The sequence below is a fragment of the Cricetulus griseus genome, chromosome 2 (assembly GCF_003668045.3).
Source record: "Cricetulus griseus strain 17A/GY chromosome 2, alternate assembly CriGri-PICRH-1.0, whole genome shotgun sequence".
In the NCBI taxonomy this organism is placed as follows: domain Eukaryota; kingdom Metazoa; phylum Chordata; class Mammalia; order Rodentia; family Cricetidae; genus Cricetulus; species Cricetulus griseus.
Genome location: NC_048595.1, coordinates 371,566,774 through 371,583,494, shown reverse-complemented (window position 1 = coordinate 371,583,494; position 16,721 = coordinate 371,566,774). Strand labels below are relative to the sequence as shown.

Here is a 16,721-nt window from a genome sequence, read left to right as displayed (position 1 = left end):
CGGGGTTCAGTCTGGGATAGGCAGGTGGAAGATGAATGTCTGCCCAGCAGCTTAGAGAGGGGCCCCTGGGAGCTGAGATACTGGGTGATTCAAACTGCTTCCTTTCCCTTCCCAGGCTTTGAACTAAACAGACCGTGATCAAAAACCCACCACAGCAGCAAAAAGTGCTGACCTAAGTACTTCTGAGGCGAGTAGAGTCTGGTAAGCAAGAGGCAAGAGGAGCTGTGCGTAAGGACCAGCTCCAGCTGACACAGCACTGCCACATGTGGGCGGTTCAGCCACACTGCCGCTCCTGTGCACGCTCCAGAGCTGACACATGGGATGGAGAGCTAGGGATCTGCCTACCAGTGACAGAGATCAGAAACAATCAATGAGGAGCTGAAATAGTCCCTGTGGCAATGGAATGAGGTGGGGGGGGCTCAGATGGACATGATGAGAAAGCTCTAGGTGTGTGCACAGCTGGGTGCACACACTCACCTACTGGACCTGTGAAGTGGGGCTCCAGCAACTGTGCCACCTCACTCAGCCTCAGCAAGCAGCCCAGCACACCCAAATCTTATTTTCCAGAACTGTCTCCAATGAGAAGCAGTATGGCACCTTGGGACATGGCTGAGAAGAGCTTGGTTAAGAGATATACAAGATGAGCCTTGGGCACCAGGTAGCCAGAATGCAGGAGAGAGCTTGATACAACAGAAACCATTGGGGCTCACAGGGGTCACTGGAAGGAGCCCCCTGGGCTAGAACCTGAACAGTCTGAATGGACTGTAAGTAGGTGGTATGGGAGTGGTCATTGCCCAACTCCAAAAAAGAAGTATGGAGTCCATACTGATAAAATGCATGACTGACTCCATGTATGCATGCATGGATATGAAAAGGGATGGATGGAAAAAGCAATGGATGGAAGGAAGAAGTAAGGAACAGTGTGTAGATAGATGGAATAACTTGCTCTAGAAAATTCTAGACCTTTCATGTAGGCACTCCATCCTCCACGACATGATGTGTACCTCCCATTCCTCAAGGATGGGCCATGTATAGGATGTCTTCCCAACATACAGTGTAGACAATGGATGAAGGGCACTCTCTTCGGCAGCACATATACTAAAAAAATGGAATGATACAGAAAAGATTAGCATGGACCCTGTGCAAATATGACATGCAAATCTGTGAAGCCTTCCATATAAAAAAAGAAAATGGATGGAGAGAATGGTACATCAGAGATACCTGATAATTGCCACCTGAGCCTGGTGACTAAAGTCAGCATTCGCAGCGATAAGTCATATGAACAAGAGGATATCTTGAGCCCCTTACTCCTGGAGATTCCTCCTAAGGACACATGTGGCAGCTTGAAGTTTCACAAGAGATCTGATGGCTGAGACAGGAGGGTAGGAGAATGGCCCCACCAAGAAAAGCCTCATCCTGAGACCCAGCAGCAATTCACTGCAAGCAAAGAAAATGGAATGGAAAATGAAGTTACTTGATGGGCCACGTGTCAATGATTCGCAATTCTGACACTTGCATCATAGCCACGTGCAGACAGAAAAGGTGGGGGAGGGGCTCCTGGAAGCCCTGTGCTCTTTGAAACTTCTCTTTCTATCTAAAACTGCTGCCAGAACATTTGTTTTAACCCATAATGGATTATATCAACTAAGTAAGGAAACGTGGCAAGCCAGAACCTGACATTCAGAGTCACCTGAGACGCCTGACACCCAGAGTGCAGAAGCCCTGGGGACAGTCTAGTGGCTGCAGCTGACAAGGTCTTGTGGTTGTGCAAGAGCATCCCTGGCTTTGTCAACAACAGCACAGAGACCAGAACATGGGAAGGGGTACACACCTCCATACATTGGCTGGGTAGCTCCCAGCACACAAGTGGAGGAACTGAGTACAAATGCTGCTGTCCAAGACAGGCTCTCTTCCTCTCCTTGTCTAGACTGCTTCTTTCCATGTCTGTCTTCTCTGAAGATGCCAGATGTGCCTGGGGACAGTTAGCTTTGTGGTCTCAAAAGGCCCAGTGTGCCTTGAAGGAGAATTTTTCTACTATAAAGTAGCCCAGTGATCCTGTCAACAGAATAAGGGACAACATTTAATCCATGTAAGTACCTTACCACCCAGCCCAGGCTAGGGGAAAGGCCAGAAAGAGCCTAGGACCTTGCACTCTCCACTGGACATGAGCTGAGGCCAACACTTCCCCAAACCTGGGCCTCCATCCCCTAAACAATAATGCAGAGAGGGGTTGCCTCTTGGTTCACTGATTTTAGGGTTCTTATGGGTGGGCAAAAGAGGATGTCTGCATCTTGGGCAGCAGGTTAGATCCCTCTGTGCTGTGAAGTCAGGCTGAGGCAGTGCAGACCACAGTCGAAGGGCCCAGCCTGCCAGAGAAGCTCACCAAAACCCTCTAAGCCAGTGGTTTTCAACCTTCCTAATGCTGCAACCCTTTAATACAGTTCCTCATGTTTTGGTGACCCCCAACCAGAAAATCATTTCATTGCTACTTCATAACTGTAATTTTTCCACTGTTATGAATTGTAATGTAAATATCTGATATGTGACACCCACCCCCAAAAGGGGTTGTGACCCAAAGGTTGAGAACAGATGCTCTAAACAAGCCTTGGTCCCTCTCATGCACAATTCTGTTCTCAGGACAGCCAGGACAGACCCAGCTGCTCTTCTCGCTGGCCCCAGGCAGGGGTCCGGGGTATGGACTGAGACTGACTCATTTCACAAGCGTCACATGACAGCCACTCTCCAAAAGAGGAGGAAAATGATTCTTCATGTATGTGTTCATGTGAACAGGAATTTGTAGTGAGCAGTGTCTCCCAGATCCATATCTACTCAGAATTAGGGAGAGAAAGCCTGTTTGGGAGTGAGGTATCTGCATAGAAGAAACAAAGACAGTGAAAGAAACAAAAGCAATCTGGGGTATAGGGAGCACTGGAATCCAATGATTGATAGCCTCTTAAGAAAAAGAGGCTCAGAGACAAAGGCAATGCATGGGAAGTCATGTACAGAAGTTGGGATAGGACCCAGTGGTAGAGATTTGTCTGCCATGCTTAACCCCTGGGCTTGATCCCCAGCACCACAAAAACAGGCAGAAAACTCGGGGGCAGCAATCAGAAAGTGCAAACTGTCTATGTGAACACACCCAACTGAGTGACTAACAGCTGCTTAAGAAATGTCACAATCTTCCTTCCTGCAGGGTGAGTCGGGGGCGTTCTGGAGTCTAGGTACCGCCTTCAGTACCAAGTGCAGAAGAATCACTTTAAAAATATAAAAATAACACTTTTATGGTTATTAAGGTAATAAGCATTGACTGCAGAAAACATCAAATAAAGAAGGGAGATGATGCCTAAAGGACTGAGAACGTAAAGGAAAATCGCTGACGAGCTTGTCCACTGGAGCCATTAACGCACTGGTAAACAGGATGTTAAGATGCAAGTTATTCTCGCTCAGAGCTGGCAGCATAGTGCTGAGAACTTTCACAGAATGGCCCCATTTGGACTCACAACCTAGGGTCTGCATTCCTTGTGCAATAATGTGCTCTGTAGGTGTCTTTCCACACCAGTAAATGCAGTCCACCTGCCCCACTGCTGCCACAGTACGTCCTGCAAAAGGGCTGATCTCCGTCTGGATACCTGCTGCACAGACAGGCCACCATTCCAGCTATATGCTAGCCTGAAGCTAGTGAAGAGGTCATCCATGATTTAGCATGTGCCCTAAATCCAACATGTTCCTGTCATATGAATGATAGGGATCTGGGGCCTAAGATACAAACACTGCATGGAAAGGTACAAGAAAAGGATGGAGAAAAACAGGCAAGGCCTGGGGTAGGGCCCAATTTGAGAGCATTTGCCTGCCATCTCCAGCATCGGGGATAGCTGCACAAAACCTGCATGAGATTGAGTCAGTAAATAGTCACCCATTGACAGGGTGGAGCTTAGGAGAGCCCACACCCAACCAAAGAACTATTGGTAGTCAGTGGCCTCTGGGGAAGGAGGAGTCGTTTTCTTCAGTGGTGTAGCCACTCTGGTAACTTACCTGTGCTCAAATAAACTACTGTATTCCTGTGCTCAATATGTGCCCCCTAATAAAACTCAGGGGGACTCTTTTAAAAAGATGCAAAAATAAGAGGGGAACTTGCTGGAGGAAGTGGAAGGGGATAAGAAAAGGTGATGAAAGGTGAACATGAACAGCTACACTACACACACCTATGAAATTGTCAACATTTTTAATTTTTTTTTTAAAGAATGGGGTTGTATAAAGTTCATCCATCCACCTGATGGCTCTCAGTCCATTATTTCCTTGAAGAAAATCACTGTCCTGAAAGTTGAGCATCTCAAAGTGCCCAGCAATGCAGGGTCAATGCCTGCCTTCTAGGAAGCCAGCATCAACATCCCCACAAGCCCGCCCAGCACATGGCTGTCTGAACTTCAGTCCCTGAATCCCATACATCCTAAGCATCCTGAAGAAGACCCCATGTGTGCTCTGATGCCAAGGTGAAGGAAATCATGTACCACTGACTGTTCTCTACCTTCTGGGGGCCTGAATGCCCAGGTCCTAATCTTTTACTCTTGGGTATATTTATGTGACATCACTTAAAGAGCTTGCAGTGATGTGGCAGGCAGCAGGTAAACAAGAAGAAAAGTGTCCCAGTTTAAACCATATGGGATCCATATTCTCAGAGGGAAGTGGCCAGTGCATGTACACAGACACACAGACACACAGACACACACACACACACACACACACACACACACACACACACACACACACACACACTGGCTTGTGTCCACGCATGGATATGAGCTCATATGCATTAATGGTAAATGCACACACACAAAGACAGGGTTTCTATTGCTGTTGTTTTTTAAAAAAAATGACCAAATGCAACTTGGGGAGGAAAGGGTTTATTTGATTTACATATTCTTGGCAATAGAGAAGCTAAGACAGGAACTAGAAGCAGGAATTACAGCAGAGCCATAGAAGAACACTGCTTACTGGCCTGCTTCTGTGTTTTACTCAGCATGCATTTTATACCATTCAGGACCATAGGCCCAGAGAAGGCACCTCTGCCAAGGAGACTGGACCCTCCCGTATCAATCCATAATCAAGAAAATTCCCTAGAGACTTGCACATAGGCAATCTGATGCAGACATCATTTTCTCAACTGAAACTCCTGTTAACTGATAACTCAAACTTTCATCAAATTGACCAAAAAAAAAAGCCATGACAGCAGGTGAACTCAGGAGCTGAAGAAGGCACAGAGTGGCAAGAGATAAGCAACCCAGACTGGCCCAGCAAGCCCCTGAGTCCAAAGCACACAACCCAGATTGAAGGACCCACATTTTGGAGCTTGAATTCCTGTCCCACCCTTGCATCTCACACATAAACACCTGGCAGAGAAACCCTCACATCAACACTACAGTGAGGAAACTGAAGCACAGAGAGGCACACACCTTGTCAGGGACATAGAGATGAGGTCAGAGCTGAGTCTAATCATGTGGTTATCAGGAGATGAGGAACATTGGCATAGCTGGCCAGCAAGAAGCAGGAAGTGGCACACCTGCGGTGTACGGTGGGACGTGAGATGAAGTCAAGCACTGTGGGAACCCTGTTGGTGCTTCAGTGTCCCCGTCTGTGAAGGAGACTCAGCAGTGTCCTTCCATCACACTGTCAGAAGGCTCTATCGGGTTAATGGACAAGAAAAGGTTTGGGAGACAGGCAGTGTCCACCCTGCCTGGAAATGGGGAGCAGACACTGCTCTCCAAGAGCAATGTCAGAAGTCACTGAAGTCAGGCTTCTGTGAGAGCCAGAGCATCCAGGGGTCACACCCCAAACTTGAGGGCTTCTGTCACAAAATGCTCATCACGGTGAGAACCAGGAAGGGCTCAGCATGACCCACCCTGACAGTTGCTACCCCCAACACCACTGCACTGGTAACCAACAAGATAGACAGCACCACCAGGGAAATAGAAAGTTCCAAAAGAAAATGAAGACAGGAAGAATAGCCAACTTGACATTTTAGAACTAAGGACTATTGTCTAACCCAGGTCTGAAGCTTGCCGTACACTAGAGCTGATCTGTGAGGTCACATGTTAGGGACAAAATATGGCTTCATTCATTAGGCTAGGAATAGAGCTTTGCTGGTCCTCAGTCTGCCAGTTCTCAGGTGTGAGGGGACACCGAGGACAGGAATAGTGAGGAAGGGATATGGGCTAATGAATGGAGGTGCACTAGTCTCTTCTGAGGAAAGGCAGAGACTTATAGAACTCTCCTCACTCCCTTCACCATCTAAAGTTTCTGGTCATGGTGAATAGGGTGTGTCTTTGGGCTTGAAGAGGGATAAAAGAGATTAGCTAAGCAGACCAATTCATCCTGCATCTCACTTCTCAACAAAGCATCTCTCAGTAGTCAACATGTGCACATAGAGGCAAGTAGGATCTGATCCAAAGGTCCAGCCCATGAAGGGGACAGACACAGTACAAAGAGACACTGAGCATCCTCACCTGTTAGCTGCAGGCTAAATAAGACCTTGTGTTTTCTGAAATGGTTGCCAGGGTCCAAGCAGAGTTACCTAGGCAACTGTTAGCACAACGCATAGGGAAAACTGGTGGGAACTTCATACTTTACTGGCTAGGTGGGACTTTTCATCTTACAGATCTGTAACTCACTTAAGAGTGAGTGAAGCTAGGCTTGCTTAGGGGTTTCCCCAGTAACAAAACTACAGCAGCCAGAAAGTCAAAGCCCAGTGCATGGCTGAACAGCAGGTTGAAGAGACCAGAAAGGGTGATCTGAAATTAAAGATATAACAGTAGGGCTCACCCCACCTGAGTAACAGAGTGGTGCTTGCGAGTGGTGCTTGCGATGAGCAGAGCATCAGAAATTGGTGGTCTTAGGCAAAGTGTCCTATTCTCAGAATCATTGAAGGAGAGCAAGATGGAGGGAGGGAAGGAAGGATGCAAGGGGGATGGGAAAGGGAGAGAGGGAGGGAGGGAAGAAGGGAGGGAAGGAGGGAGGGAAGGAGGGAGGGAGGGAGGGAGGGAGGAATTAGAAGGGGAGGGAGATATTGGAACTGTATTTGAAGAAATAGTGGCTGAAAACTTCCTAAATTCAACAATATGTACATGCATAAAATATAGACTGGAGACAGTATGTGAGCCCCAAGAAGGGAGAATCCAAAGAACTACACACAAAGACATCATAACCAAGCTCCTGAAAACAAAGCATGGAGGGAGAGGAAGCAGGGAAGAACAGTAACTTATCTACAGGGAGAAACAAGCAGGGTGACAGGGACTCTCTCATCACAAATCTCAGGTGCTGTTAGAAGAAAGCGACAACATTTTTCTACTGAAAGAAATTATCTGTCACCCAGCATCATATATCCTGAAGAAAGGAAAGGGAGTGAAGACATTCTCTGGAGAAGGAAAATGAAGACAGTCTGTCACCCACCGGTGGCCCTACCATCTATTGAGGAATGGATGACAAAAACTCTCTAACCAGAAAGGAAAGATAGGGGCCAGCAGATGGCTAAATGGGTGAAGGCACTTGTGACTAAGCCTGACAGTTTGAGTACAATTCGTGGGAGCCACATGGTGGAAGGAGAGAATCCATTCCTCCAGGTGTCCTCTGATGTCCATGCATGTGCCATGTCATGTACACACACACACACACACACACACACACACACACACACACACACACACACACAAAATTGTAATTAAAACAATGTTTAATCCTGGCTTATTCCGTAGGAGAAGCAACAGTGGGACATCAAGAAGGAAGAACAGAACAGAGGGAGGAAGATGGGAGCTGAGTCAACAGCTTTTCATTTGGGGGATTCCTGTGTGTAGTACCAAAATTCTATTGAGGGACTAGATCCGTGCACAGAAATATTTAGGGAAATAGTAAGGGAAAGGCTAATTAACAGAAAAGAAAGCTAACTTTCCTTCACTCAAGCCAATAATGGTGGCTTCAAGAGACCACAGAAAGCTACATATTACAATACCCAGTGTAAGCATTAAAATCGACACATAGTCAAAATCACCTAAATAGACCAAAATAGGAGTTCTCTGCATCGCAAGTTCAATGAGTCCACAGGACAACCAGAAAAAGAGAATGGGACACTGAGAGGATGAACAGAACACAAAACCAACATGGCAGTCCTAGCATAACAAGAATTACATTATCCAGCCTAGTGATACATACCTGCAGCTACAGAACTTAGGAAGTAAGGCGGGGGATTCACAAGTTTACTACCAACCTGGGTTACACTGTGAAGCTTTGCCTCAAAATTAAAACTGATATTTAATGTTAATTTCCTTAAAACCACCAGGGGAAAGACATGACAACAGAATGCACTAAGCAACATGGTCCAACCAAGAGCTGATACACAAACATCACTTCAGAGGTAATGATGTAGGTGAGTTGAAAGGAAAAGATGAAAACATAAGAAACATTCATCCACAGAAAGTACATTGTCTAAATTAACCTCTGATGAAGTGAGACAGAGAGAGACGGAGTGAAACTATAACAGTAAAATGTCAATCCTCCGAAAAGGCAAAGCAGCACAGACACAAAACACTTACAGCATAGAAATGAAAATGAAATAGTGTAATCAACAATTATAGTTGGATGCTGCAATAGTAGTCTATCAACAATAAAATATCTAGACAAAATCAGCAGTTATGAAACATCAACAGCACTAAAGCCAGGAAGAATCTAATGATATTCACAGTGGTCCTCCACACTATGACAACACAGCCCATAGTCCTTGTGAAACCCACTGAAAAAATACCAACATGAAACATGTGCTGGGTCAGAAAAGAAACCTCACCAAATGAACTGTCACTAGCGTCAGAGTGTTCTCAGTCTGAACAACTCCAGCTGCCCGTTGATAACTAAAAGGCAAGAGGAAAGCTTTCAAAGACTTGGAAACTACTTAACCCATCAGTCAGAAAGAAAGTCTCAGGGGTTTTTTAAAACTACATTGAATCAAATAAAAGTGAAAATATAGCACTCCAGAATGTGTGGGACACTTAAAGCAAAGCTCAGAGGGACTCTTACAGCACTAAATGTCTACCTTGGACAAGCAGTGCACCTCTAGTCAATAATCAAATTTCCTACTTCAAGATTCTAAAAGAGGAGTCAAACACCCATGCTTAGCAGAAGAGGGAAAAACAAAAGCTGAAATCGATGATGTGGAAAACAGAAAGCAATGAAAATCAATGAAACAAAAAGCTGGCTCTTTGTAAATGATCAATACAATTGATAGCTCCTCGTGTGCTAAGGAACTCTGTGCTGTACACTCCACTGCACCACCTCCTCTCACTATTTCAGGGGCCCCTGCCCTCAGCAGCATGACAAACTTCACAACACCTGAATGCCTGAGTCTCTTATGCTACTGAGTCATTAGGACACCCCCTACCATGGACAGAGTGTGCTGCCCCTGCTGGCTGTGGAAACACGAGTCGGGAGGGGGGATATGCAAAATGTGATCAATCCAGAGCAAACAGTTGTGGGGAACAGAATGATGGTGGAAGATTGGGCTGCTTGGTCTCTGGCTCCACATTCAGTAGATGTGGGGCTGATGCAGGTCTTGTGGCTCTGTGAGCTGTGGGGCTGGTAGACAGTGTGAGGCTGTGTGTTCCCTTCCGGGAAGCTCTGTCTACAAGAGCATCAGTGGGGCACACCCTTGGTGAGGCCTAGGGTGGAAAAGAGATCATGGTTATTGTCAGCTGGTTGACTCCCTGGTGTTCATCCATTACACTGGCTGGGTACACAGAAGTAGGATGTGTTGGAAAGCCTGACAGTGTGTAGGGTGTTCTAGGCATCAAAGCCTGACACTTGGGTTGATTCCCTGCTATGCCCTGTGTATTAGGCAAGGAAACCTGACCTCACAGAACTTGACTCCTAACCTTTGTGTTAGGAATCATGATAGCAAGGAGCTGCGTCACAATCCTGTGTTGACAAGGTAGAACAATACAAACAGTGTCAGGCCATGCCTAGATGACCCTGGATAAGCAGACAGCAGCTGGCTCTAATCTTGCCAACACTTAAACCATATCACAGCTGGTTCTCATAGCACCAATGTCAATGTAATTGATGACAATAAGTCATTGACACTGACATTGTTGAAGATTTTGCTGGTAATGGTGTCACTGATGTTGCTAATGATGACATTGTTGTTGATGGTGATGATGATATCATTGATGTTGTGAATGATGATGTCATTGTTGATAGTGTCATTGATGATAATGATGTCACTGATGTTGCTGAAGATGGTGTCATGGATAATGATAGTATCATTGATGTTGGTGATGATGATATCATTGATGTGGATTGTACCATGATGCTGATGATAGCATCACTGACATTACTGGTGGCATCACTAATGTGTTAATGTCATTGGTGACGATGCCATCGACATTGCTGATGGTATCATCAATGTTGCTAATAACATCATTAGTTTTGATGGCCATATTTTGCTTTTATGTATTTGGTCACATGTTGCTTGGAATTTGATGCCACTCCCTTCCTTGTGTACCACTTGAATGGTCCCCAGGCCCACTCTGGCAGAAATCCCTCTGAGAGGCCTCATGGACCTCCTACCACAGGGTAGTTTAGGTGCCTGCTTTAGTAAGGCTTGTTGCTTTGACAAATACCTAAACAGTACAACTTGAAGGAAGAAAGGTTTATCTCAGCACATGGTTTTACATGTCTCAATCTAATGTCAGAATGATCTATCGCCTTTGGTCTGAGAGAAGACCAAACATCATGACAGAAGGAGTGGGTGGCAGAGGCTACTCACTTCATGTCAAGGAGGAAGGAGGGAACAAAATGAAAGGAACCATAAACAAGATATACTTCAAAAGCAATCCTGAATCTACCTCTTGTAGCCAGGCCCCACCTTCTCTCAAAATACTACCACCTTGTGGAGACCAAAGGACAAACAGATGAGCCTGGGGTGACTCAAGATTCTAACCAGTACTTTGCAACAGGGGCATCCCAGCCCACTGAGCTTGGCCGGTTCCTTTTAGAGACAATGAGCCTGAGCTCTATGAGGCTGGGTGCTGGGGACACTCTCCAAGCTCCTCATGACATTGAAGTTAATAAGTCTTTGAGGACTGAGTCCATAAGTACAGGACTGGGGAGTGAGCCACTGAGCACACATGAGAAAATTTGACAAAGTCGCTGAAACAGGAACCAGGGTTTAACATTGCTGGACATAGGGCATGGAAATCTCATGCTGTCTGGGACCTCTTCCAACCAGGTTTTGATTATTAACTATGTGGTCTCAGGTTTCAGTTTCTTCATCTGTAGAATGGAAATAATGATATCCCTTGTATCATAGGATCATGAAGAAGTCAGACTTCAAAAATGCAGAAAATGACCCAGGCCCAGGTTCACAGGTAAATGGACCTGTTCACTAACATGGAGTGAAATCACTAACAGTCTGGGTACAATGTACAACTGTGTCTCCTGCTTGCTTCATGACTATAGACAATCTGGTGGGCCTCTCTGAATTTTCCTTGCCTCATCTTCTGAGTGAACTACTCCTGCCACAGAGGTGATAGTATTACTATACAAACCTTGGAGCCCAAGTTGGGGTGAATTCCATGACTGTTCAATGTCATGGTTATTCAGCAGAGCCACAGGCCATAGGATGTGGAAGAAAGCCCTCCCACTGTGTCCCTACTTGGCCTGGAGGAGACATACCTAAACAGCCCAGGGTGCTCTGCCCTTTGTGTCCTGGTCCCAACTGCTCCTTCTGTTTTTGCATTCTCCTTCAATGAACAGTTTTAATAAGCAGGGCCCTGCCTGCTTCCCAGCATACAAAGGGAGGGGAGCAATGTGATGCCTTGAAGGTGCTTGTGAAAGCCAGGTACCTGCAGCTTCCTCTCCCCTCTCCCAAGGCCCAGAGGCCCTCGGAGGTCCTGATAAGGCCTGAAGCAGGAGTACAGAAAGGAGAGTCAGGGCCTCCTCACACTAGCAGAGTCCACTGGCTGGGCAGCCCTCCTCATTTCCAGATCTCCAGGATCTCTCAGCCAGGGATAAGCCCTCTGCAGACACCCACCACCAGCTTGATAGCCATGAAGATTCACAGGCCATAATGCCCCTTGCTACTGGGTACAAGAAACTAAGAACCGCCGGTCGTTGGTGGCACACGCCTTTAATCCCAGCACTCGGGAGGCAGAAGCAGACGGATCTCTGTGAGTTCGAGGCCAGCCTGGTCTCCAGAGCGAGTGCCAGAATAGGCTCCAAAGCTACACAGAGAAACCCTGTCTTGAAAAACAAATAAAAAGAAAAAAAAGAAATTCAGACCCACAAAGCTTAGGACCTAACCTTCGGGGTGGTGACAGGGTGTGAGTTGGAAGCAGTGCTTTAAGATGAGCCAAGGTATTCAACCTGTGTGGACCTGGACACTGTCTGCATCACCCATCAGGAGGCAGGAAGTCACCTCCATGTCCTTGTCTGAAAAATGAATTAGATGGTCTCTGCTCTACTATGTCTCGTGACTACTTTGAGATGAACTGGGTTAGACATGAAAGACCACAGCTACCCCCAAAGCCCAGACAGCAAAGGAACAAACACTGGATCACAGCTCAGAAATATCCAACAGTGGGGACTCACCAGGCTTTTGGCACAGGCCAAAGTGAAGTCAGGGTCCTTGATACACTGGGTAGATAGATGGTCTAGGAGCAGACAAAGATGTGAGTGAGGCCATTTGTTAAGAAGAAGTGGCCACCATTATGATCTTGTGTGATACACCCATCACCAACTAAGCTATAGGTGGTGCTGATGACAGCCCTACATAATGAGGGTGGGGAATGTCTCTTGGCTTACAACGACTTCTGTGTCTCCCAAGGCATTGAGTGGTTCCTCCTGTCATCAGCTGCTCCACACGGTCTGTGTGAGATGACTTTGTGCCCATCTTTGTTCTCTTCCTCTCTCTAGGTACACTACTACACACATGGCTGTTACTGTGAAGGAAAACACAAAACTGTGGCAATTTCTACAAAGATAAATGTGTACCTTCCTCATATAGAAGGAATGGTGACAAGGCCCATGCTGTGCTAAATCAGGCTGCAAACTTCAAAATCACTTTAATTTTTGAAGACTTTTATTGACTTGTTTTATTTATTAATCTGAGTGCCAGAGATAGTGGAAATGCATGTGGGGTGTGTGTGTGTCTGTGGTTGTCTGTATGTATGCATCTGTATATGTATGTATGTGTCTCTGTGTGTGTTTTCTGTGTGTGTGTCTCTCTCTGTGTGTGTGTGTGTGTGTGTGTGTGTGTGTGTGTGTGTGTGTGTGTGAACATGTATGTGCTACAGTGTGTAGGGTGGGACTAAGTCAGAGGACATACCTACTGAGCCATTTCATCAGTCTAGACAAGACTCAACATACAAACACATCAACAATTCATATAGTGTCTCTCAGCTAAAGAGACGCACAGAAACCACCCTTTGTCAGCTACCTATTACTGTGTAACAAACCACCCTAACTGGAGAATTTCTTAGGACAATCTTATTTAATTTAATTTAAACAACGTTGGAACTAGGAAGGCGTCTCAGCAGTTTGGAACATGTATTGCTCTTGAAGAGGACCTACATTCTATTCCCAGCACTCATGTTGGGTGGCCCAAAATGCCTGTACCTCCCCCTCCAGGAGGATCCAACACCTCTGGCTTCTTCAGGAACTAGCACTCACATACACTTACTACACACAGAGACACACCTATCCACATGGTTGAAAATAAAATAAACCTGTAATTTAAAAAATATAACTGCTTAAAACCATGAAGTTGAACAATGAGCTCAGAGGTAAAGGGTCCATGCCCGGCTCTGGACTCCCTAAGGGTAGCTTGTACATCTCATATCTGCTCTTAAGGGAAAGAGCCAGCTCTTCTGCTCTAAGCTGTCTAGAGAGACTGGTCCAGAATGGCCTTGGCTAGGACACCTTGGCTTCTCTGCATGATGATGATATCTTCCAGAAAGCTATACTGGGCTTGTCCCATGGGGATGGGTTCTGAAACCAGACCTGTATAGCCTTCCTGGGGCTCAGCTCTATGCTTTGGACATCTTTCCTTTAACCAACCATGTGCCTTTTCCTGGCTTTGGGTACCAGGACCTCATGTTGACAGCTGGAAATCAGCATGATGGGAGGAGTATTTACACATTGAATCTTCCACGAGTACACATAGGGCTTCAGGCTTTGGGTGGGAAAGAAGTTCTTTGTTAGCACACAATTGGTCACATTCAACTAGCAAGACATAGTCACAGAGCCAACCCCAACCAGGGGGGAAGAAGACAACAGAGCCAACCCTGACCAGGGGGAGAGAAGACAACAGAGCCAATGCTCCAGTTTACTGGATTTTTCTGTCTTATTCTTGAAAGTCCCACATCCTTTGATTCCCCTTACCCAGGTAATCCAAAGGATGGAGCATCTTTGTGACCAGTCACCACTCTTTACAGAAGTGTCACATCATGTCACATAGCGCATGGAGATCAAAAAAGAGCCGTGCAGACATGCCATCAATACCCCATCAGCTCTGACCAAGTTCAAGTTCACACATGAGCAAACGGGCGCTACACCCTAGCTGTCTCTTCACCACAGCAACCATGGTACTTCAGCCTTATAAAAACTTCCTAATCTCAATCAATTAGGAATTTACAAAAGTTATTGTTGTAAAAATGGTGAAATGAGTCCATTAATGATATGGGAAGTGAGCCTAGGCCAGGCTGGGAGCGGGTAACAAAAAGTGAACAGGGCTGTAGTGAGGACACCCCTGGCCGAGCTCTGAGGCACCCCCATACTCCTGAGTCCCAGAACAAACAGCACTAGTCTCTTTTCTTTTCCCCTGGGCAAGTGTGTACCTCAAATCGCTTTTTTAAGTCCAGCAGGCTAGGGCTGCCGGCTCTGTGGCTCTGCGTGGAGGGTCAGAGTTGTGACAACCTGGGGTCTGTCTGACTCGAGTATCCCTGGGGGTGACAGGCCAGAGGTGGCTAAGCACTCAGGCTTGAAAGGCTTCTGCAGGTGGATAAAAGAGGAGGGAGGGAGGAGAAGGAGGGGAGAGAGGAGGGGCGGAAGAGCTGCAAGCACTGACAGACCAGATGAAGCAGAAGAGTATGACAGCTCTCAGGGAGGGCTTGCAAGCTCATGGAATGACAAATCAGGATCTGAGATCCCAGCAGGCTCTCAGAGGGGTGGAGGCCGCCCCAGGGGACACTTGGTAATCGGCAAGCGTTCTGCTTGGTATAACATGGACAGAGGGTACTACTGGCATCTAGTGGGCAGAAGCTGGGCATGGAGCTCCCAGCCTTTTGTGCCCAGCACAGCCCCAAGCAAACGAGTCCTGACCCCAGGCAGCTTTTGAGTGCAGGGTACAGGGCAGGAAAGGGACAGCTTTCCCAGGACAGAAGGAGAAAGAGCTGCCCATGGTGTGAGCCTGTACCTACCAGAACGCAAGGGACAGGACACCTGAGCTCAAGAGGACCTGCTTCCCAAGCCCCCTAGAGCCAGCCGCCCCAAGCCTGCCTGTGAGGAAGCTGCTTGCTATTCTGCCCCAGACCCCAGCACAGCTGGCTCCCAGCCCCGGGGGGTGGAGGGCCACCCTAATTACTCTAATGGCTTGTAATCAGGCTTAATGGGTGTTTGTACACACCAGCAAGTGAGCTGCAGGTGTGGAGTCCCATGGGCTCCCAGAGGCTCCTCTGCTTGCCAGCTGACAGACCAGGAGGCCTACAGGCGACTTGGTTTACCCCAGAATGCCTTACCCTCCAGTGGGCCCCCAGCTGCATGAGAAAAGCTGTTTCCTGCAGTCCATTCTCAGAGACACCCAGAGTTTTCAACTGCAGCTCCAGTCAGCCATTGCTTATTGCCCACAGGCTGGTGATGTAGTCACAGTGGGGACGAAGGCATCACTGCTGGCCCAGGGTGCCCTGGGCCAGGGTAACACTATAACAAACAGTTGGCACTGCTGCCATCCCCAACCTTCAATGAGCAAGCATTTCCCCAAACATGAGCCCATTCCATAGTGGTATCATCTCCATCGAACATTATGGCTCTTGTTCCCATTTCACAGATTAGGGAACAAAGGCTCAAGGAGACTGACCCAACCTATGACCATGCAGCTACTTAGGAACACAGGCTGCAACCAAGTCAGAGTCTCTGTCCTGGGGACCATCAGTGGCCATGCTGAGGCAGAAGAGTGTCAGAAGGACTGGAGAGGAGGCACGAACTGAGCATGGTGCGTAAGGATTTCAGGCTAGGATTCAGGAGTATGTTGCCTGTGCCCAGTGTCTCTAAGGTCAAGTTGTGAAGCCTTGACCTGGACCTACTTTCTAGAGTAGAGGTGTATCATCCCTCCTGCCTCAGGAGAGGATTCCCTTCAGGTCAGGAAGCCTGTGCCATGCTTTCCCAGGCTGAGGGGACCAGAAAAAAAGAACTTGACAGGAGGAGCCATAAGACACAAACTTGGCCCTCCCAGAAATATGCTGTGTGTCCTTGGGCAGAACTCATTTCTTCTCTGTGCTACAGCCCACTCACAGGCACATTCCAACTACCATGTTGTTCTGGCCAACATAGGTAGGTCTGGGAGACCAGCCAGAGGGAAGGGGAGGCTACCTCAAGTGGCCAATATTGTACTCCAGCCCCCGTTCCATGCCTGGACCCTACCTCTCTGCTGGGGCTTTAAAGTTTCCAGTATCACCCCAAACCTTGGTCCC

At 47.1% G+C, this 16,721-nt stretch overlaps 1 non-coding gene across 1 annotated transcript; it reads left to right on the top strand.

Annotated features, from left to right (window-relative positions):
* The first annotated feature begins 1,074 nt into the window (after window positions 1-1,074).
* On the top strand, window positions 1,075-1,183 carry LOC113831242. Its single transcript, XR_003483089.1, has one exon. It is a non-coding gene; the product is annotated as a U6 spliceosomal RNA (small nuclear RNA).
* The last annotated feature ends 15,538 nt before the right edge of the window (window positions 1,184-16,721 follow it).